Source organism: Miscanthus floridulus, chromosome 8 (assembly GCF_019320115.1).
Source record: "Miscanthus floridulus cultivar M001 chromosome 8, ASM1932011v1, whole genome shotgun sequence".
Classification (NCBI taxonomy): Eukaryota; Viridiplantae; Streptophyta; class Magnoliopsida; order Poales; family Poaceae; genus Miscanthus; species Miscanthus floridulus.
In genome coordinates this window covers 216,619,431-216,642,730 of record NC_089587.1, presented here as the reverse complement: position 1 = coordinate 216,642,730, position 23,300 = coordinate 216,619,431, and the positions used below count along the sequence as shown (strand labels likewise).

The following is a 23,300-nucleotide window of genomic DNA, read 5'->3' as shown; positions in this document are numbered from 1 at the left end:
GCCAATGCTATGCCCTGAGTCGAGGATGCCACTACTGCCATGCCGTGCCTTGCCGGTCACCTAGTGGGTAGCCACTGGCGTGTCACGTGCCCGTCATTGTCGTTGTCGTGCCGTGCCTCTGCCTGCTGGAGCTCTCGCTGCAGCATTTTGAGACAGGGAAATGGGAGAGAAGAGAAAGGAAAAAAGATATTTATTTAGCACTAACATGTGAGGCCCACATATAAAAAGGATGAGATTTTCTCAATATGCTAGATCATATTATAATTTAGTTTTAGTTTTCTCAGCCCCTACCTATACTTTGCCCAAAAAAGGCCTCCTACCTATCTAAATTTTAAGATGCTAAGGGAAAGGATCCGATGATTCGGTGAAGATGCTCTTAGGAGGGCCTAACCATTTTTGATTTCAACAGGTGGCCCAATTAACCAAGTCGTCTGTTGTTACGCGCTATCTAGATACAGATGGGCTAAATACGTCGGGACCCTAGCCACCTAGCTTGGCCCATTTACCTTTTTTTCATTTCCCGCATCTTCCCCTGCACGCTTCCCCTTCGTACCGCCAAAAATTTTGCAGTGCCTTCCCCAAAATTCATTCAACTCCAATCGAATCTGCCTCTCCACTCGCTAATCCCCAAAGCCAAAACAGCAATCGAAGCATCTAGAGCTAGCTCCATTCATCCCCATTCCGCTTATTCACCATCCGCAGCAGCGATGCCCTCGAGGAGCCAGTACAACCGCCGCGACATCGATGGGGATGAGGACGAGATCGTTGCAGTCTCATCCGACTCGGGGGACTCAGAGTCGGAGGTGAACCGAGGGGCTGAGGCGGACGACGACGACGACGAATACATGGGGGAAAGCAGTGACGCGGTCAGCAGGGATGAAGCGGAGGAAGCAGGCAGAAGCGATTGCGGCGAGGGCGGTGACGTGGACAGGGACGACCACGATGGCCACGACAGGCGGCCACTTCGGCCAATTTTTTTTTACTTTTTAGCCCTTTTTTGAAAGTTTTTCACAAATACGCTCCTGGCGGAAAGATTTCAGAATCTGGACCCTTAGCTCGGTGCCATCGATGCTGACGTCGAGCAACACGTCTCAGCACCAGCGTCCCTGGCGCCGAGCTCTTGGGCTCGACGCTGCCGTGGCGCTGATTTGGCAGGCATCTCGGCGCTGTCTACTCTGGCGCCAAGCTTGGCGCCGTCGACTCTGGCGTCGAGCTTGGCGCCAGGACGTATGGTGCCGAGCATGGAATGAGCGTTGGCAGTCGCAGGACGCTGCGGAGCGCTCGGGGCAGGCACGACGACGACCCAACGATGGAAAGGCAAAAGGCCGATTGCAGCTGCACGCATGATCACGGGGCATGCGGAGTAGACCGCGTGACACACGGCCTTGGTTGGTCCAGCCTCGAGCGCGCATTCGGATCGAACATCTAGCCGTAGAATATGTTATTATGTGGCCACTTTGAGGTACGATAATTACTATACTAATTTACGAGATTATGATAAATCCCTCATAAGTGATTTACTATAGCATTATGTTAAGTATTATCTTGAATTATAGTAACTCATGTATCGTATATGTGTATTGTCGTTATCGTAAATTGGTACAAACATTATCGTAAATCAAGATGGCCATAGAATAAGTTATTCTGTGGTCGGCTGCTATATATATATATATATATATATATATATATATATATATATATATATATATATATATATATGCACGGGAAAACTGAGGTTCTCTCTTCATCTCTTCTGCTACATACGGACGTGATGTGCTGATGAAGTGATGAGATAAGCTGTTGTTGCTTGGAGGAGCGTGCAACGTGCGGCCTTGTGTGTGTGCATGTGTGCTTTGTGGGACTAGGAAGAGTGGACGACGCCCACAGGATGGATAGATGATGGGACGGGACGGGATGGGACGGCGGCAGAGCGAGAAGCTACCGCTATCAGACTGAGAGGCGCAGTCAGACTGAGAGGCTGTCCTCGCTCGCGCCATGTCTCTGTCACTGCTACTGCTAGCTCCCTGAGAGATCGCTGTTGTGCCTGCCCCGAGCGCTCCTCCGCAGCGTCCTGCCACTGCCAGTGCTCACCCCATGCTCGAAGCCAGAGTCGACGGCACCAAGCTCAGCACCAGAGTAGACGGCGCCGAGATGCCTGCCAAATCAGCAACACGGCAGCGTCGAGCCCAAGAGCTCGGCGCCAGGGACGCTGGCTTTGAGACGTGTCAGCTCGGCGTCAGCATCAATGGCGCCGAGACGTGTCAGCTCGGTGTCAGCATCAATGGCGTGAGTTAAGAATCCAAATTCTAAAATCTTTCCGTCAGAGACGTATTTATGAAAAACTTTTAAAAAAGAACTAAAAAGTAAAAAATTCGCCCATTCGAGGCCTGCGGTGCGGCTGCTCCCGATAAGGAGAGGAAATCGCAGAACGTGGATGCTCTTGTCAGGTATGCTCTGATGCAGTCACATCAACCTCTAGACTAGTGGATCTTGTCTTCGACTTAGAGCAAGTATAATAGCAGGCTGTAAGTCGACTAAATGCTGAGGTGGAAAAGAGAGGGGAGGAGAGAGAGGAGAAGCGGGCTGTAAGCTTACAGTCGGCTTGGGCACAAGAATTAAGAAAGTTTGTGAGAGAAACAAGTGGGCCATGTATTAACTGTAAAGAGCTAACTACTGTATGAGTGGGCTGAGAGAAGGCTGCAAGGAACCTTGCAGCCAGCCGGCTGTATTATTACCTTTGCTCTTATGTGCTCGTGAGCTGTTGTTGTACTGATTGCTACTATCGAGGATCAGTGGTGGTTTAGATGCTGGGGAGAGTTTTGATGAATGGATATGACTTTTGAACATGAAGGATAGCCTTATGTGTTTCTGTTGAAAATTCAACATTCTGTATCCTTCATTTCAGAGTGTGATAGAATAAGTCCACACCTTTCTAGAACCGTCTGAAGCATGTCATTTGCATTTGGGTGCTTTGGATCATGTTTACAGGTTCATTATAATAGTTCCATGACATAAACCAAAGACAAACCCGCAAACCCCCACCCACTGTCTTGTTTAGACTACGATAGACTAGGATTTTCAAATCCCCATTCCCATGGCCATGGAAGCCTAATAATGTTACATGGCTTGATCCTGTTGAGGATTGATTATTTCTTCAAGTATTTGATGGGTTCAATTCCTGAAGGAATCTGTTCTGCAATATCCAGTGTCTGAACCCTTGAATGTCAATTAATTGGTTTAAGCCCTGTCTTACTTAAGGCATTTTGTTTACTAATTACTATAAATGATGCGTGCTATGATAATAAGAATGTCAAACAAGTGTGACAAGTTATCTAACATTTCCAGAAATATTATGAATAAGGGCTCGATTCTTTATGACTTATGAAACCTTAACTACCAGATAGCATGTAACACCAAGAGTTTCTGCAATTTTATGAGACAATGTACAACGTGAAAGAAATATGAGATAAAATGTTAACTTAAGTTACTAACAATGCTGCATGTTTGTACAATTGTACTATACCATCGGCCATTTATTACTTTCGTCATTAGATTATTAGATTGTTTGACGGGTGGGGTGGGAATGATGCATGAGGTCTGACTGAGAAGTTTGTGGTTTAAGTCGGTAGTGCAGTTTGCTCAGGAAATAGACAATTGGCAGCTAATCCGACTTCACATTAACATCATCTTCTTTGACATCACTTATATTTTCTCTGGTTTCTGTCAGGGGGCAGCCACTCATTCCACGTATTCTTTCAGTTTCTGATGCAGCAGCAATAGCTCGTAAGCCATTCAAACCTCCATGCCAAAATGGATATAGTGACAATAATGAGTAGCTTTCTCGGCGCCTTTCAGCTCGTAAAAGATTTGTCCCGTGGGGTTCAACACAGACATTTGCAGTTATACATCATCTTCCGCAGTCGCCTGTTGTTTTTTTTTATCGAACACGCAGGAGAGCTGCGTATCATTATATCAGTAGAAGAAAAGAAATAGTCTTACAGAGACTGAAACCCACAAACACCCACACACACCCACTAGACCATAGAAGCTAAATCACCGGAAAAGAGTTACAAGGACGACCACGAACCCCCTCACCCCCTGCAGAAACCTAAGTTATAGTTCGGGCAGAGATTAGGGAAATCCCCTTAGCCCCTGCCACACTCCACCAAGCAGCCTCCTCCTTGGCCGGGTACAGGACCGAGTTAACATTTGGGACTGCTCCATTGAAAAGACAGTCATTTCTATGCCGCCAAATGCTCCAGGCTCCTAGGATGACCAGAGAATTCAGACCCCTTCTTAGATCACCTCGAACAGCACCATCAATCTTTCTCCACCAATCATCAAAATTCTGATCAGCAGGTGTTGGAGCAAGGGTTGCAGCACCAAAATGAGAGAGGAAGGAGAACCAAAATATTCTTGAAAAAACACAGCCTACAAGAAGGTGATGAAGATCTTCCTCAAGCTGGTCACACAGGACACACATTTCTGGATGAGGGAGGCCCCTCTTTGCTAACCTGTCTGCAGTCCAGCACCTGTTATGGGCCACTAACCACATAAAAAATCTGCATTTTGGGGGCGCCCAAGTTTTCCAAGTTCTCTCAAAGGGTTCAAAAGAGATGGCTCCATAAAACAGGGCGTTGTAGGCGCTCTTTGCTGTGTACTTGCCTGAAGAGGAAAGCCTCCATAAATGTCTGTCAGGGATGCTCTTATTCAGCTCCACCCTAGATAAAAGATCCCAGAGATGGATATACTGAGATAGAGCAGCCGCACCAATGTCTCCCTGTAAGTCCTCTATCCACCTATTCTCAGGAAGGGCCTCACTAACAGTACGTTTACTCAATCGCCTTTTAGGAACCAGAGCAAAAACAAGAGGAGCAATCTCCTGGATTCCCTGATCATCCAGCCATTTGTCCTTCCAGAACAGGGTATTAGCCCCACTTCCCACTTTTGTACGAACTGCGACCGAGATGAGCCCAGCGACCTCCTTACTGACCTGGACTGACAGATTTACCCAAGGTTTGTTTGGTACACTCCGCTGCAGCCAAGGCCATCTTGCTTTCAAGGCAATCCCCAATGTTTTGAGATCAGTTATTCCCAGCCCGCCTAATTCCCGAGGCCGACAAACCTTGGGCCAGGCAATAAGACAATGACCCCCGTTTGCTTCTTTTCTTCCCATCCATAGGAAGGACCTTCTAATCTTATCGATGGCTTTGAGAGCCCAAGGCGGAAGATCAATTGCCATAGCCACATAGATTAGGATACCTGTAAGCACAAATTGCACCTGAGTCACCCTACCAGCACGTGTCATCAAATCTGTCTTCCAGCCCGGAAGTTATTCAGCAACTTTATCAATAATGGGTTGGACCTGCTCCTTGGTCAATTTTCTGTTGGACAGGGGCAAACCCAGATACTTGCAAGGGAAATCTAGAACCTCACATGGTAGCAGGTTTTGAAAAGGAGGAACCTCTTCCACCTGGTATTGAGCCATTGATTCTGTGGCAGCGCGATGAATGTGAGAAGGAAAATTGCAATTCTGCTTCTATCGAAGTCGACCAATTGCTTGTGCGTTACCTCCGACCCCATCGAAGGTATTTTGCTCTTATGTTGTTGTTTTCACTTTGAGTATTCTTACACACTTGATTTGTTCTCTGTTGTAAAAGTAGTTATATGATACACCCTTCTTTTTGAAAGTATGTCGTTTAGGAAAAGCTAATTAGTTCGTTTTTGAACTACTAATTAGCTTATCCTTTGTTTCATATTTTTATAAACGGAGGGAATAGTTATAATTTAGTTTAGCATGCATCTTTTTACATGTTTATGTTCTATATAATGCAGGGAAGGAGTTCAGTTTATGTTTGATTGTGTCTCTGGGTCATTGAGTGCTGATGGTATTTCTGGTTGCATTTTAGCTGATGATATGGGGTAATATGCTGACCAAATCCTTCCCTCTGTTTTCCATTATTATACTTTCATGTAATGTGTAATACTACATGTTTTCTTTGACCTTCATTTGATTACTGATTCACTGTGTTATAAAGCTACTTCTAACTTGTAAACCTTTTTTGTACACGTCCAGATTGGGGAAGACTTTACAGTCAATAACTTTACTATATACCCTTCTTTGTCAAGGCTTCGATGATAAGCCAATGGTTAAAAGGGCTGTCATTGTAACCCCCACAAGCTTAGTTAGCAACTGGGAATCTGAGATAATTAAGTGGTTGAAAGGCAGAGTGCAACTGCTGGACCTATGTGAAAGCACACGTGCTGATGTTCTTTCCGGAATAGAAAGTTTCTTAAAACCCTTGAGCCGTCTTCAGGTTTTCTTTTGCTTACTCATTATTTGTTAATATACACTATACTAAATGAAAACGCAGCTGCAAGTTAATGACAATTTCTGCTCAAAATATATGTCGTGTTTGAATCATCTTCAGGTCTCATATCTTATGAGACTTTCCGCATGCATTCTTCAAAATTTGAAAGACCGGGCAGCTGTGACCTTCTCATATGTGATGAGGCCCACAGGCTGAAAAATGATCAGACACTGACAAATAAGGTTTGTCAGTTTACTGATGTCATTTACACACACTATTCATCTACACTTGGGGTTCCTCTCCGACTTTGTTCTGCTGAAACCGCTAAAATGCATAATGTGTAGGTTTTGGCTGCCCTTCCTTGTACACGGCGCATCCTCTTGTCCGGTACCCCAATGCAGGTACTTTTTGGTATCCCCCACCCCTACCTACCACAGAAAAAAAAAGGAATTACATGCCTATCCTGGAACAATTGACTTGAAATTTGCTGTACTCCCCAGACCCCACTCATGTGGGAGCCTCCGGCACTGGGTCTGCCCTTTTTAATGCTTTCTGGTGCTGCAGAATGATTTGGAAGAGTTCTTCTCAATGGTGAATTTCACAAATCCAGGGGTTCTGGGGGACGCTTCATATTTTCGTCGTTATTATGAAGTAAGTATGGAGCTTGACATGAATCAGGCTGTACTGCCAAATTACAAGTTACAGCTGTTCATTCAAAGACAATCAGTACTTTTCATGTATGCTTAGAGGTATTTTTAGGGGAACCTGGAAAACATGATCAGAATGGTTGTTCAGTACTTTTATTTCTTGTGGGCCTATAGTCACTTCTCTCTGTTTACCCTGGTACCATCTATCCTTAAATGAAGGCTCCAATCATCTATGGGAGAGAACCCACTGCAAGTGCAGAAGAAAAGAAATTGGGATCTGAGAGATCTGCAGAGCTTAGTGCAAAAGTAAATCAGGCAAGTCTTCCCTGCTGAAGAAGTTTGTCAGTACTACACTCTGATTGGCATGCTATGCTATTTTACTCCATTAAAGCTATTTGTTATATTTTGTATCCTTTTTTGTGCTTGCTGGAGACTAATTTGATTGTGATGGTTTCTCTATGATATCCAGTTTATCTTGAGACGAACAAATGCTCTGTTATCCAATCACTTGCCTCCAAATGTATGCTTATATGTTTGATCAAATTCTTTTAGTTGCTCTGTATTGTGAAAGTTTAACAAATATGCTCACCATGCTTTTGATTGAAAACAAAATTGTATCATGCCCTATTTATTTTGTTAAAAAGGATTTTCCTTATAATTTCTGAAGAATATTTTGCCTACCCCGCCTTGCTTAAAAACATTGCTATTGTACAGATTGTTGAAGTCGTGTGCTGCAAGTTGACTCCTCTGCAGATAACACTGTACAACCACTTCATACATTCCAAAAATGTGAGGACCTAATTTTACATTGCTTTGGATTCAAACAATTTTATTAGATAAATGTTATGCAGAGTTTTTTTTTTCCTGCAACAACCTATTATTGATCCTTTCAGGTTAAACGCTTCATATCTGAAGAAGCAAAGCAATCCAAAATTCTAGCATATATTACCGCTCTTAAGAAATTATGCAATCATCCAAAGGTAAATAATTTAATATTTCCACTCGAGATGCATTTATCCTTCAGCTGAAGTGTCTTAAAGAGTATGCTTCCCCAGAATAATTTGTAGTTTCTACTATGTACCTTTTCAAACAGTAGGATTAGGCAAGGAGAATGTAAATTTCTCCTGATTATTAACTATTTTGTTCTGAAATTCCCAGAATTCTAGCCTCTTGATGCTATATAGTTTTTTTTCCATGAAAGTGTGCACTGTACAACTGATAGTAATAAAACTCCACAAACAGGTTATAATGAATTTCTGGGCACACTGCTTATATTACTATTTCTAGTGATCATGAATTTATAATTTGAACATTTTTTGGCTATAAGCAAACTCCATTATGTATTTGTCATTTGGCTATCTTCATATTGCAGCTGATCTACGACACCATAAAAAGTAACAATTCAGGTGGCTCTGGTTTTGATGACTGTGCGCGCTTTTTTCCACCAGAACTTTTTTTCTGGAAGGTACTTAACACTTCTCTCTCTATCTTTCATTTTTGCTGAACCATCTTACAACTACTGTTTATTAATGCAAAGGTCTGGATCATGGACTGGCGGAGGAGGAATGTGGGTAGAGCTATCTGGGAAAATGCATGTATTGGCAAGATTACTGGGGCACCTCCGTCAGAAAACCGATGATCGTATTGTTCTTGTATCAAATTATACTCAGGTCAGGTATTTATAATATAATATTTTGATATGATTTCATAAGGTATAGTTGATGTGCAGAATTTTTCTTATCTTAAAGGCCTTGGAGAAACACAAATTTGTGCACTTAGATGAAACTTTAAACTATATAACTGACTGAGTAACTGGTGTTTGCATTTTTCCTTTCAGAAGTAGTGAAATACTGAATGTAAATCAACATAGTTTTACCTAGAAAATTTCCTATGCTCCACTCTTCTATAGCTCTTACTAGCTACTCGAGCCAAAAGGGCAACTGAGATTCTTCAAGTTAAAGCATCAATTACTTGTGACAGAAATGGGAATGTCGTAAGGCATTGTTAATACTAAAATCTTCATTGTCTTTACGTTTGCTAGTATTTTGTTTATGATTAGACCATGTACTTAGGGCCTGTTTGCTTCGACAACTGCCTGGTCCAGGCAGCGTTCCCAGGTGTCTGATTTTGGACACCTGGGGTTGGATGTGCAGGCTACACCTGCCTGGGCAGGGTCTCATCCAAACAGGCCCTGCATGGACAAAATTAGAAAAGCTTCAAATGTACGTGTACAACGAGCAATCCCAAAGTCAACCTGTGGTCCATCCCAATCCTACTTCACAAGATGACAAGAATTCTGTTAATTGGTATAACGGGATACAGGTTGGGCATGCCTGCTTATTATGAGTTAAGGCCAGAACACTGTACTGTGCCTTGAAGGATAAATGGCACAATATATTTGCCTCAGTCTCTATTTTAGGGCATATCAGCATATGTTTGGTTTCTTTCTATAACCGCCAAAAGTGAGAAATCCAATGTGATTGTTTGTACACACGTCCTCATTTATGCTTATCTTAAGATCTTCCTATCTGTGCTGCACATGCTTGTGATCAAATTAAAACATGCATGCTTTAAAATGGCAAATCTGATGATTCTGATCTTGTCTCTGTTCACAAAGAAGACTAAATGTGATTAATTGCTTTTGGAGACCCTCGAAGTTTATAATGACTAATCGTTGCCAATTTGTTCTTTTTTAAATTCAGACATTAGATCTATTTGTTCAATTATGCCGGGAAAGAAGATACCCATATGTTAGACTTGATGGAGCAACATCCATCAATAAAAGGCAGAAGCTGGTGAACCAATTCAATGATCTATCTAGGGTACATAAAATCTGCCATGTATCCTGAATAACTGTTACTCCAACATACCGCCATAGGCCCCGTTCGACTGGCAGAATTTTGGCTGAAACTGACTGAAAACACTGTTTTGGCTGAATTGTTGTGAGAGAAAAACACTGTTCCGGCTGAAAAAAGAAGCCGAACAAGCCGAATATAGGATGAGTTTGTCTTTCTACTTAGTAGCAAGGCAGGTGGCTGTGGGCTTAATCTGGTAGGTGGAAATCGTTTGGTTCTCTTTGACCCTGATTGGAACCCTGCCAATGATAAGCAGGTTAATTTCTATGCATCTCATGTTCATCACCTTCTCAACGTTCTTGTAACTATGCTCCTTGCCTAACCTGCTCTTTTTGTGATCTATTGCCATCTGGAAAGGCTGCTGCTAGAGTATGGAGAGATGGACAGAAAAAGAGAGTCTACATTTATAGGTTCTTAAGCACAGGAACCATCGAGGAGAAGGTTGCCAACCCTGAAACTTGTATTTTCGGTTATATCTTTTCTTATCCTTTTTCGTTTTCTAGTGAATGGATGATAATTTCTTGCTTTCTTGCACTGTAACTTTATGTGCTACATCCTTCTAAAGGTATATCAGCGTCAAATGTCGAAAGAAGGCCTCCAAAAAGTTATTCAGCAGGAGCAAGCGGACAACAAAATGCAGGTTTAATTGTTGGAGTTTCCTTTTACTTTCTGTTCAAAATTTTTAAGTGCCAAATGTATTGATTTGTCATCTTATTGTTACAGGGGAGTTCTCTTTCAACACAAGATCTGCGTGATCTTTTTACTTTTCATGAACATGTCAGGTTAAATTTGTTCCTCTGAACATGTGGCTCATTCTTTCTTCATCTTGTTACTGTTAGCTAATCTACTCTACTGTTACCTTGCGTGAACACAGCAAGGGAAGGCGGCGCCGAAAGGCCCCCTGATGTGATACTGTAGCCGCTGCAGGTGCAGGCGCCGCACGGCTCACCTGCAGCACTGTAGCCATACAGTGGCCGACGCAGAGTCAGCCCTGTATGTTATCTAGTTACTGTTACAGCATGTGGGCTGTACTAGAACTAGATAGATAAAGTTGTATAAATAGACTACCACGGCAACTCAGTAAAAAGAGTTCAGATTTGCCATCACACAGACAGGGCTTCGGCCAACGCTGGTGTCTTGTATTGTGCGTGCTTGCTCTGTTCTCCCTTCTTTTTCTAGCTCTTGTCATAGTGCGTGGCACGGGCAACGCCTACTCGTGGTCGGCTCCGCTAGTGGGTGCTCGGCAACACTAGCGGGTGCTCGGCAAGATCGGCTGAGTGGTTCACTCGCATGAGCTGGTGATCTTGTGGGACGACAAGTGGTATCAAAGCCGTACGAGTGCCGTCGCCATTCTAACCGATGGCGATGACGGGCGGTTCGGAGTTGGGCGACAGCAGTGGCACTGCTGTGGCTGTCCAGCCACGAGAGGAGGTCGTTGTTCGCACGGTGCGGGAGGTCAGCGGCACCAGTTGGCCGACGCTGACTCGTACCAACTATGGAGAGTGGTCGGTGACCATGAAGGTCAAGCTCAGAGCCCGACGGCTCTGGAATACTGTTGACAAGGGCACCGACAATGAGGAGGATGACATGTCAGCGTTGGAAGCTATCCTCACTGCTGTACCGGCGGAGTACAGGGAGTCGTTGGGGGCGAAGAGCTCGGCTAAGGAGGCGTGGGAGGCTATTGCGGCGATGCGCGTCGGTTCCGACCGCGCAAAGAAGGTGACGGCCCAGCTTCTGAAGCAGGAGTACGTCCTCCTCAAGTTCAAGGATGGTGAAACAGTGGAGGACTTCTCCCTTCGCCTGCAGACGCTCATCAGCAAGCTGAAGAGCCATGGCGTCACCATCGACGAAGAGGATGCGGTCTCCAAGTACCTCCACTCTGTTCCGACAAAGTACATCTAGATCACGCTCTCCATAGAGACGATGCTGGACTTGTCCACCCTCACTATTGAGGATGTGACAGGCCGTCTGCGGGTGGTGGATGAGCGCCTGGAGCAGGCAACAGCAACGAAGGACAGCGGGAAACTCCTACTGACGGAAGAGGAGTGGGCTGCTCGGAGAAACTCTGGGAAGGCAGCCTCCTCCAGTCGCGGTGGCAAGGGCAAGCACCGCAACAAGGCTTCTTCGGAGAAGAAGCAGGTCGACCCCAACACCTGCTGGCGTTGCGAGAAGATGGGCCATTGGGCATGAGAGTGCCCAAATCGCAAGCAGGAGAAGAAGGTTGAAGCTCACCTGGCGTGAGCCGATGAGGAGGATAAGGCCACTATCCTGATGGCGACATTCTGTGCACTGCACGACATTGAGGCTGAAGAAAAGAGGAGGCGACGACGGTGGAAGGACCTGGGAGGGCCCTGAAGACCGTCAACCTCGATGAACTGCGCGCCCAAGGTCACCTTGGGCATGTGGGTGCCAACCAAGAGCAGCGGTGGTATCTGGACTCTGGTGCCAGCAACCACATGACGGGCTCCAAGGAATCCTTCTCTGAGCTCGACGGCGATGTTACCGGTACGGTGAAGTTTGGTGACGGCTCAAGGGTGGCTATCCAAGGGCGCGACACCATCATCTTCAGATGCAAGAACGGGAGCACCGCGCGCTAACGGATGTGTACTACATCCCGCAGCTGTGTTCCAGCATCATCAGCATTGGTCAGCTGGATGAGCGCGGTAGCGAGGTACTGATCAAGGATGGCGTCCTTAGGATCAGGGACCGGGAGCAGCGACTTCTTGCCAAGGTGAAGAGGTCCCTGAACCGGTTGTACCTGCTCGACCTGAAGGTAGAGCAGCTGGTGTGCCTAGTGGCAAGGCACTCCGAGGAACCGTGGATGTGGCATGCCCAGTTCGGACATCTCAGCTTCGACGCGCTTGGTCGGCTGGAGAAGATGGTCCGAGGACTACCCCACATTAAGCACGGAGGCAAGCTGTGTGACAGCTGCCTGGCCAGGAAGCAGAGGAGGCTACCTTTCCCAAAGGCGGCCAAGTATCGCGCGGAGGAAGCTCTCAAGCTTGTTCACGGCGACCTCTGCGGGCCAATCACGCCTGCTACATGCGGTGGTCGGCGGTACTTCCTCCTGCTCGTGGATGATTGTAGTCGCTACATATGGCTACAACTCCTGACAAGCAAGGATAAAGCGGCGACGACGATCAAGAAGTTCAAGACGCGCGCGGAGGCTGAGAGCGGCAAGAAGCTCCGCGTGCTGAGGACTGATCGTGGTGGTGAATTCACTTCGGTGGAGTTCGCTACGTACTACGCGGACCAGGGTGTGGGGCAACACCATACCGCGCCGTACTCGCCACAATAGAATGGAGTGGTGGAGAGGTAGAACCAGACGGTGGTCGGCATGGCCCGATCCATGATGAAGGCCAAAGGCATGCCAGCAAAGTTCTGGGGAGAGGCGGTGACCATGGCGGTGTTCATCCTCAACCGTGCTCTGACCAAGGCCCTGACGGGCAAGACGCCATTCGAAGCTTGGTATGGGTGCAAGCCGAATGTGTCATTTCTCCGGACATTCGGTTGCATCGGCCACGTCAGGAAGACGAAGCCGAACCTCACCAAGTTGGAGGACAGGAGCACACCGATGGTGTTCCTGGGCTACACAGAGGGTACCAAGGTGTACCGGCTCTACGACCCACGTGGAGACAAAGTGCTTGTGTCACACGACGTTGTGTTCGACGAGGAGGCGGCTTGGGACTGGAGCAGTCCGAGCACGGGGGAAGCTGGCGGCTTCACCAACACCTTCGTCATCGAGCACTTGGTCATCCACGGTGGTGGAGACGCTGTGGAACAAGTGCCAAGCACTCCGGGAGGAGCACTGAGCACTCCGGCGGTAGAGTCGAGCACTCCTAGGGCAGTGCCGAGCACTTTGGGAGAGATGCCGAGCACTCCGAGAGGAGTGTTGTGCATTTCTGGAGGGATGCCGAGCACGCTAGGAGTGGTGCCAGGAGGTTCTGCTGTGGTGGCAACCACTCCAGGACGGGTGCCGAGCACTCCCGTGGTGGAGCCAAGACGTCTTGTAGTGGTGCCGACCACTCCAAGACTGAGGCTGGACACTCCTACAATGTGGCTAAACACTGTAGGAGTAATGATGAGGTGTCTAGAAGCAGTGCCGAGCACTTCAGGTGCTATGCCGGGCACTTCGGCGGAACAGGGAGCTTCATCGACGCCGATCGAGTTCGCCTCACCTCCAAGTGACATCACTGAGTTCGTGGACGCCTACCACAAAGGTGAGGAGGTATGGTTCCATAGGCTGGACAACATTGATGGCGGTACAGGTCCCTCAGGTGTGGCGAGCAGGCTGCTCAACGATGCAGAGCTGCTACTCGTCAGCGCAGAGGAACCACCCACATTCGCGCTAGCCGAGCACGATGGAAACTGGCGACGGGCGATGCTGGAGGAGATGAAGACGATTGAAGAAAACGAGACTTGGCAGCTCTTCGATCCACCTCTAGGATGCCGTCCGATCAGCCTGAAGTGGGTGTACAAGGTCAAAAGGGACGAGCTCGGCGCCATTATCAAGCACAAGGCGCGCCTCGTCGCCCGAGGCTTTGTTCAGCGTGAGGGCATCGACTTCGAGGAGGTCTTTGCACCAGTAGCGTGCATGGAGTCAGTTCGTTTGCTACTAGCCTTGGTAGCAGCAAAAGACTGGCGCGTCCATCATTTGGACGTTAAATCGGCCTTCCTCAACGACAAGCTGGCGGAAACGGTCTTTGTCAGGCAACCTCCAGGGTTCACCATCAAGGGAGAGGAGCACAGGGTGCTCCGACTACGTAAGGCGCTCTATGGGCTACGGCAAGCCCCTCGAGCATGGAACGCCAAGCTTGACGCCATGTTGGGCGAGCTTGGGTTTCAAAGGTGCGCAACCGAGCACGCGCTCTACACGCGACGATGGGGGAAGGAAGAGCTCGTGGTCGGTGTGTATGTGGATGACTTAATCGTCACCGGCGCACGCACGGAGGACATCAACAGCTTCAAGCGCGAGATGGCAGCCCGTTTTCGAATGAGCGATCTCGGCGCACTCTCCTACTACCTCGGCATCGAGGTGAGACAGGGGAAGGAGGAACTCCCGCTCAGTCAGAGCGCGTATGCCTCCAAGCTGTTGGAGAGGAGCGGCATGGTGGAGTGCAAGCCATGCGTGACTCCGAAGGAGGAGCGGCTGAAGCTGACGAAGGCCAGTACCATGGCGAAGGTGGATGCAATACTCTACCGGAGCATCGTCGGTGGTCTACGCTACCTAGTTCACACGAGGCCGGACATTGCGTTCACCGAGGGCTACGTCAGTCACTTCATGGAGGATCCCAAAGAGGATCACTGGGCTACGGTAAAGTGGCTACTGCGCTATGTCAAGGGGACGGTGAATCATGGGATCATCTTCCCAAAGACCGGCGGGAGTAGGCTGCAGCTCACAGTGTTCAGCGATGCAAACATGGCGGGGGACATCGATGGACGACGGAGCACCTCTGGTGTGCTCGTCTTCCTCGGGCCAGCCCCAATTTCATGGCTGTCACTAAAACAGAAGGTGGTGGCGCTATCTACGTGCGAGGCAGAGTACGTAGCGGTAGGCACAGTGGCGTGCCAAGTTGTGTGGCTACGCTGGCTGCTGGGCAAGCTGACCGGTGTGGAAGCTCACCCATGTAACACCTCGGTGTTACGATCCTTTTTAGCGCCGCGATTTAGGCCTCAGTAAAGTTTTCGAAACGAGTTTCTTGGATTTTTGATGTAAAATGTATTCGACGCGATACGCGAATCCTGTGCGACCCAGTTTTTGTGGACTCGAATAAACGTCCAAGTTCAATCGCGTCGTGCGTAGAAATATTTAGGAACGTCGAACGACAATTCGGGCCAATCGATAGCAAACGGTTCGTTCTATTAGATTAAGCATGAAAAGCAACGTTTATAAATAAAATAAAATCCATTAATAAATAGCACGATATAACTATATATATATATATAGCTTTTGAATCAAATTTAAATTTGAGCTTGCTGAAATTTTCCTGTGCGTAGACGTTGCGATTTATGTAAATTAGTAAACCGTTATCTATATATGTGTATATATATACACGTTACGACGATGACGAGAGTTTTCATTTGGCGGTAAAAATATGTCCTCTCTGTACAAGTTGACCGACGTTGCTTCCTCGCTCTCTCTCACGTGTCTGTCTTCCGTGTCTCCTTGGCTTGGCCTCTGTATGCCCCTGTCTGCACCCATCTTGTCTCAGTCTTATCTGTCTCTGATTTGCTCTTTTGAGCCAGCAACCGACGTGCCTGCGCCAGCACGTCTGCCTTTGTCGTTCAATCATGCCGCGCCAAGATAAGGCCAGAACGGGTCACCTCCATGTCGCTGCTGCTGCTCTAGCTTTGCGTCGACGCTCGGCCACAGAGCAAGCGCTCCCAGCTTTGCTTTTCTTTGCCTCTGGCCTGCCTTGGACCACTGCCTTTCTGGAGTGCCCGAGCCCCCGCTGCGTTGCCCCTCCGTGCTTCACGCGCCCCTCGGCCCCGCGCCCGCCTGCTGCTCCTCCTCTCCTCCCCACGGCGAGTTCCCACGCCCCCGACCTCGCCGAGCGCGCCCACGACCCGGTCCCGCGCTGGACCACCCCACCTTCAACTCGCGCTCGCCATCGGTCGAGCTTTGCAGTCGCAGCGCCTTCCCCACGCGTCTCCAGCGCCTTCCTCTCCCTTCCCCGCAGCTCCACAGCATCCGAGCTCCGCATCCACGCCGAACCACGGTCCCGCGGTGGCCCCGTTGCCATCCCACATGCCGGCGCTCGCAACCAGCCTAGGTGCTACCTCCCGTGTGCGTGCACGAGCTTCCTTGCCTCGCGCCGGAGCCACTGCTCCAAGTTCCTCCTCATCCACGCGTGCACTAGCGCCCCTCCTCCTCCTCGGCGCCCGAGCCACAGCGCGCTAGCGTTCCCGCCGTGTCCCGCGGCTGGACCGCTTCGGGCCGCCTCTGGCGAGGCCGTGGACACTGCTGTGCGCCCTGGCTCGTGTGGCCAGTGGGCCATGGGCTGTCATGAGCCACGCTGCGGGTGTCCGCAGGTGCGCCTCACCGCCACGCAGCTCCCGCACTGCACCTCCGCCGCCGCTGGGCCGCTGGCAGCCGGCCGGCGAAACCGGCCCAATGCCCCCTCCCAGCTCCTCTGCTCGACTCTACGAAGAAGACAATGCGAGGGGTATGAATCCAAGCCAAGATTTTATACGGGGACCTTTCTGTGAAATACGCGACCTAGGTAAATAGTGCCGATGTACTGCTAGGTATTTTGTTAGAAACTCGAGGGCCTCGTCGCTTATATGCCATCGCCGGTTCGCTGGGCAGCGGCCTACTTTTCGCTGGGCTGGCCTGTTGCTGGCTACTATGCTTGCTGGGCCACGCCTCTATGCGCATGGGCCGTCTGGGCCACTACCGGTGCCAGGGCCAGCCTGGTGCCTATTGGGCCACCGCCGCGCGCCCGCTGGCCGGCCACGGGCCACACCGCTGGGCCGGCTGGTGCTGCCGCCTGGGCTGCTTGCTCGCGGGCCAGGCTGTGCTGGGCCATTTTACTGACTAACGGCCTTCTTTAGTCGTCGTTAGAACTAGCCCGCTAACTTGAGAGGCGTAAAGCGTATTTATACGAGTCACGATTGCAGTCAATTAATTACATCTTTGCATGGCATTACATTGCATATCATAATAGGGACGTCGGTGGATCACGGAGTCGTCGGGAGTTACTGGAGGAATGGTGCTTTTGGAGATCATGTCGCCATGATGGAAAGCTAACTTCTGATTATATTTTTCCTAGGCAAGCCCTGGTGCATAACCCCTACTTTCTGCAGTTTAAATTATATTTGTGCATTAAGTTTTAAGGAGTTGGATGAAACCCACTTGCATATATATATCTCTTCATCCTATGAGTCTTACTAGTATGACAGGATCATGTAGATTGCTATGCTACAGGACTCTAGTAGAAGTCGAGTGATTACCTGTCACTCGCGAGATATAGGAAATATGTTACTGTATGATCATCACTTGAAATATAAATGGTGGAAAGCAAAATGGTGACCGGGCAGGGATATGGTTTGGGTATTGGTGAGTGTAAGGAGTTGTGTCGCCGTGGACACGGGGCATAGCTTGGTTACACTGTTTTTCCCTGTCTGGTCGGATAAAGACCGATCATTGCATATGACTCTAGGTAGGTCACAGACTATTTATCCCGAGCACATACTTGTGTATGGGCGCTTGGAAGACTTGTTGCTCTCTTGTCGCGGATCCGGCTCTTTCCGGACCGACTGTCAGGGTTTGTTTTTGGTGGAGGGGGTCCTTGCACCGCACTGAGTCCAGGACTCAGGGGCGGGGGCTTGGAGTCCCAGTTTGGACGGGGACCTGGACACCCGGGACAGGAGAGTGATGGGTTGGTCCTTGCTTGTGCCTGGGTTACAAGCTGGGCGTGTGTTTTCAGGATACCCAGCTGGGGGCATTGATTCGCGAATCGCCGGGCTATCCGGTATGGCTTGTCTATGGTTTAGCATCGTAATAAGAACTGAAAGATGAAAGATGGACAATGGAAATCTGATTGCTTACCACCTGCTTGAAAGTAGCACAGGTGCTTACATAGAATGGTTAGTTAATGAACCAATGCGTCTATTATTAAAAATCAAAGATAAGGACGCACGCTTAGTAATGCTTTCTGCAAATGCAACCCACAAACCAGATAGCCTTGCATATCCTTGGAGTCTTTTCTTTTCTCCTGTCGGGTAAGTCTTGCTGAGTACAATTAAGTACTCAGGGTTTTATTCCCCCTGTTGCAGGTGACCGGTGGATGCTAAAGCTGACCTTTGTGTGTGGATTTCTCCTGGTGGACTCAGAGAGGATTTTCTTTACGTTGCGATCGTAGTTGTTATTCATAACTCTCACCAAATATTTTTATAAATGAAAGTTTCATAATCTATTGCCGTAGTCTATATATCAACACTTCATCATGTCATTAGTAGATGTTTATTTCCGCTGTAACTCTGTTCACATGTTTCTATTCCGTTGTTCAATTAAATTATTTATAACTCTGATAATATGATTTCATTCCGCTGTTATATTAATAAATGTTATATTTTGATGTACATATAAAGTGATGTAAGAAATGGTTAAGAAGGATGTAAGCTTTATTCTCTCATTTGTGATCCTGGTGGCAAAAATGTGGATTTTTGGGTTCTCCCCTGGGGTGTACCCGACGGAACCAAGTAATTTAGTGTTCTCTCTCAAGTGCTTAGTGTCTAATGGAAGACAAGCACTCCTGTGAGGCGTTAGATTAGGCGGTTCTGCCACAACCCACCAGCACTGATGGTGGACAATCAGCCCGTCATCGCCCTCGCGAAGAATCCGGTTCTGCACGACCGGAGTAAACACATCGACGCGAAGTTCCACTTCCTCAGGGAGTGTGTTGATGGAGGGCAGATCGTCATCGAGTTTGTCGAAACTGGTTGGCAACTCGTGGACGTCCTCACCAAGCCGCTCGGACGACTTCGACTCACGGAGCTGAAGGAGATGATCGGCATGGAGGGGGTACAAGGGTTAGCAGTAGGATTAGGGGAAGATTGTTAGCTAATCTACTCTACGGTTACCTTGTGTGAACACAGCAAGGGAAGGCGACGCCGAAAGACCCCCTGATGTGATACTGTAGCCGCTGCAGGTGCAGACGCCGCACGGCTCACCTGCAGCACTGTAGCCATGCAGGTCGTAGTACTCTAAATGCAGTACCTTGTACCTTAGTTAATACCATGTATAATATTGTTGCTTACCTTCATTTGCACAGGTCTGAAATACATGAAAATTTGAAGTGTAGCCGCTGTGACAAGGATGGAAATTCAGCTTTGGATGGTACTGGTTTTGCAGCCACTGATCATAAGGCTTCAATTCCAGGAGTGCAAGATTATGCTGATATTGGTAGGTTTGGAGAGATATCTGGATGTTTGGAGAAAATGAATAGCGCACATCACCAGGTAATTTTGATGGCACCCTATTTATATGTTTCCTAACTCTGCAGTAGCCAGTAGTTTTTGTTTAACTTGACCCATCGGGGAAGACTAGACACGCGATGTTGTAGATCCTTGATATCGTAAATCGATGCATATTAATTATTTTCAGTCCTGGTGCACGGTGGTAATGTTTATCTACGGTTGGCTGGCCAGACATTACGCCCTATTATTGCTTTCATAGATTTCAATGATGATTTGATTGTGATCGTTGACGTGATATTTCATATTTGGGCCTTGTTTAGATACCCTCAAAATTCCAAGTTTTTTCACTCTCTCTCCATCACATCAATTTTTAACCGTTTGCATGGAGCATTAAATGTAGGTAAAAAAAATAACTAATTGCACAGTTTAGTTGAAAATCACGAGATGAATCTTTTGAGCTTAGTTGGTCCACGATTGGACAATATTTATCAAATAAGACGAAAGTGTTACTATTCATCGGTTTGAAATTTTTTTCAATCTAAACAAGGCCTTGGTTTGTGAATCGCTTCGGTGGTCCATTGAGGTGATCTGATGAATCTCGTACTTTCGGTGGGGCGTGTATTCTCCGTACACAAAGGAGTGAATTGACACCGCATTATTTTCCTGGAATAGAGCGTCACCTCAATCATCTATGACGTTCCGTAATGAAGATATTTTACTTTTTAGCATGCTGCATGCATTATAAGTGTATTTTTGATAAGTTTGTTTTTCATGATTATGTTACGTACAGTAGGGTGGTACAGTAGTACATACTTCTGCACATGGCCTTGCGGATTGTACCCTCTTCAGCTCTCCTGTCCAAAAGTTAGTCGGCGATCGGCGTGTAGCGTGTTCGCAAATAACTGGTAGATTTAAGCATGCCGTTCCGACAAACAACTAAACCAGCCACTTGGTTGATCTGCTTTCATCTCCAGCTGTCCTTTATTGAAGTCTTTCCATGTGGGTGACAGCCACACTTTTCAGTTACCCTAAAAGCTTGAAATCTGCGCTGTTCTACGCATCCCCTTGACCCTTTGGCATAGTCACGTCAAGTAGTCCTGGCGATTACGAATCTGTTAATTCTTAGCGTGAGATTCAGGGATGAGTGTTAATTAATTTCCATGAAAAATGTAATTTTTCTGCATACGTAGGGATTATGTTTGGATTAAGTATTTTTTTAAAAAAAAATTGACAAGTTTATAGAAAATAATATTGACATCTATGTCTCCAAAGTCCAAACATGTTTACTATGAAAATATGCTCCTTAATTAATCTAACAATATTAATTGAAAACATTAAAATTAGTATTTTTTATCAGACTTATTGATTGATATGATTGAACTCTTTCTCGATGGAGGGTGTCGTTGAGATCTGTACTGTCCCTGGGGTGGTATTGATTGTTGGTGTTTGTTTCTTTTCTCCCTGAGATCTGTAGGATTAAAAGTAGGAATCGGGGTCACAATGAGTGTGGTCTTCATTCCCATCCCTCACATGTGCAGTCACAAAAGTTAAATGCATTACTGGAAGAAAAGAATTGTGATGTTCATGCACTACTAGAGAACAGACTTTAGAACGATGTCCCAATTTAGCATTAGCCTCGGCATTTTTTGCCCCCGGGACTAAAGGACCCTTTAGTCCCGGTTGGTAATACCAACCGGGACTAAAGGTCCCTGCCCAACGGTCGTCCGCGGGGCAGGGATCTTTAGTCCCGGCTGGTATTACCAACCGGGACTAAAGGTTTACCTTTAGTCCCGGTTGGTAATACCAGCCGGGACTAAAGCTTTTAGTCCCGGTTTGGGTTATTCCCCGGGAATAAAGATTAATATTTAGTCCCGGTTTGGACCCCTAACCGGGACTAATTATCCCGGCCTATAATTCTGCTCAATTCTTCCTCCCCGAGCCCGAGCCATTCCATTATTCAAACTCACTGCCTCTGTTCTTCAGCTTGCTGTTGTTCTTGCACTCTCCGCCTCCATTGGTGTTGCTCTTCGATTTTGGAGGTAACAAACTTAATCCTCTTATGTTTTATCAGTAGCTTATCTCATTTTGCAATGTAGATGCATGTGTAACTTTATATGTTGGACTTTATTATGATTTTATATGTCATTTTTAGCTCAAAATCACATGATGATTTGCATATATGTTTGGATAAACAAAAGTTAAATTAGTTCATCAAAATCACGCCTCGCTCGTCCTCGCTGGAGCACGCGCCATTCTCGTCCCCGGTGGCTTACGTGATCTTAGAATTAATTTTTCCATGAAATGAAAAACTTAGAAAATTGTTAGAAAATTGTAGAAAATCCGTACTAGTTGAACTTGCGGACCGTGTTCATCTCGGCGAGCATGTTCTCTGCCGAGCGGTAACGGACGTCAAGGAGGAGCTTTGATTCTACGAGGGAGAGCGGCAACGGTCGTGGAAGACCATGTTCCCTTTCTCGTAGAATCGGAGCTCTTCCTTGGCCAAGTACGGTGCCGTCCGGTGGAGAAATGCTCGCCGAGATGATCACGTAAGCAAGGTCAACTAGTACGGATGGTTATTTATTGAAACATGTTTTTGAGCTATAATTTAATGGATATTTGAAAATATGAAATTTACACTAGTTTGCAAAAATAAGTATAGAAAGTAGATGACAACTGTTACTGGATCCTCGGCCTCTTGTTCGGTTGCGAAACGACTGAGGCCAGAACTCCCTCTCATTATCTGCGGCAAGTGTAAGCAGAAGATTGTGATGGAGTACCGAGTCAAGAGACAGGGACCCAACAAGGGTCGTGTTTTCTACAAGTGCCCGGATCGCGATGTGAGTTTCTTACGCATTTTATAATTATGGCTAATTGACCTGCTTTTCTTGAATATTTTTGACTAAATATTTTTTGGCTTTAATTTCAGTGGGAGGGCAATGGATGCGATGGTTGGTACTGGGAGGAAGATTATGCTACATACGTGCAGAATTTGGGTGCGCTTGAGGTAGCGGATGCTGCTGATGAGGCAGTGAGCCAGCAGGAGAAGCTTATTGATATTCAACAGAAGAATGATTTGTCTGTTTTAGTTGCATACGATCACAAAATAATTATGTTACTGAAGTGCATTGTAGTTTTAGTTTGTTTAGTGATAGTTGGGATTGCTTACGTTGTAGCCAGGCTTAGTTAATTAATCAACCGTGTGTGTGTCATTTATATTGTGTAATAAAATACTTAATTATGTTCAAGGTTTTCATAATTTGTCGTGTAATACAGATTATGTCACGCCATTGGATGTACAATGCCGATCGCCGCTCCCAAGACTTTATAGAGGGCTTGCACTATTTCTTAGGTGTTCCCTCCATCCTTCTTTAATATCATGACACACATCCTAGTTCATTTGGTGAAGGAGATTAGTATTCTTGGACCTGTGTTCTTACATAACATGTTCCCCTTCGAGAGATTTATGGGAGTCTTGAAGAAATATGTGAAAGTCCGTTCTAAGCCTGAAGGAAGCATCGCCTAGGGCTATGGAACAGAGGAGGTCATTGAGTTCTGTGTTGACTTTA

At 47.0% G+C, this 23,300-nt stretch overlaps 1 pseudogene; it reads left to right on the top strand.

Annotated features, from left to right (window-relative positions):
* The first annotated feature begins 707 nt into the window (after nt 1–707).
* LOC136470634 (DNA repair and recombination protein RAD54-like) lies at nt 708–21,344 on the top strand (annotated as a pseudogene).
* Nucleotides 21,345–23,300: the final 1,956 nt, after the last annotated feature.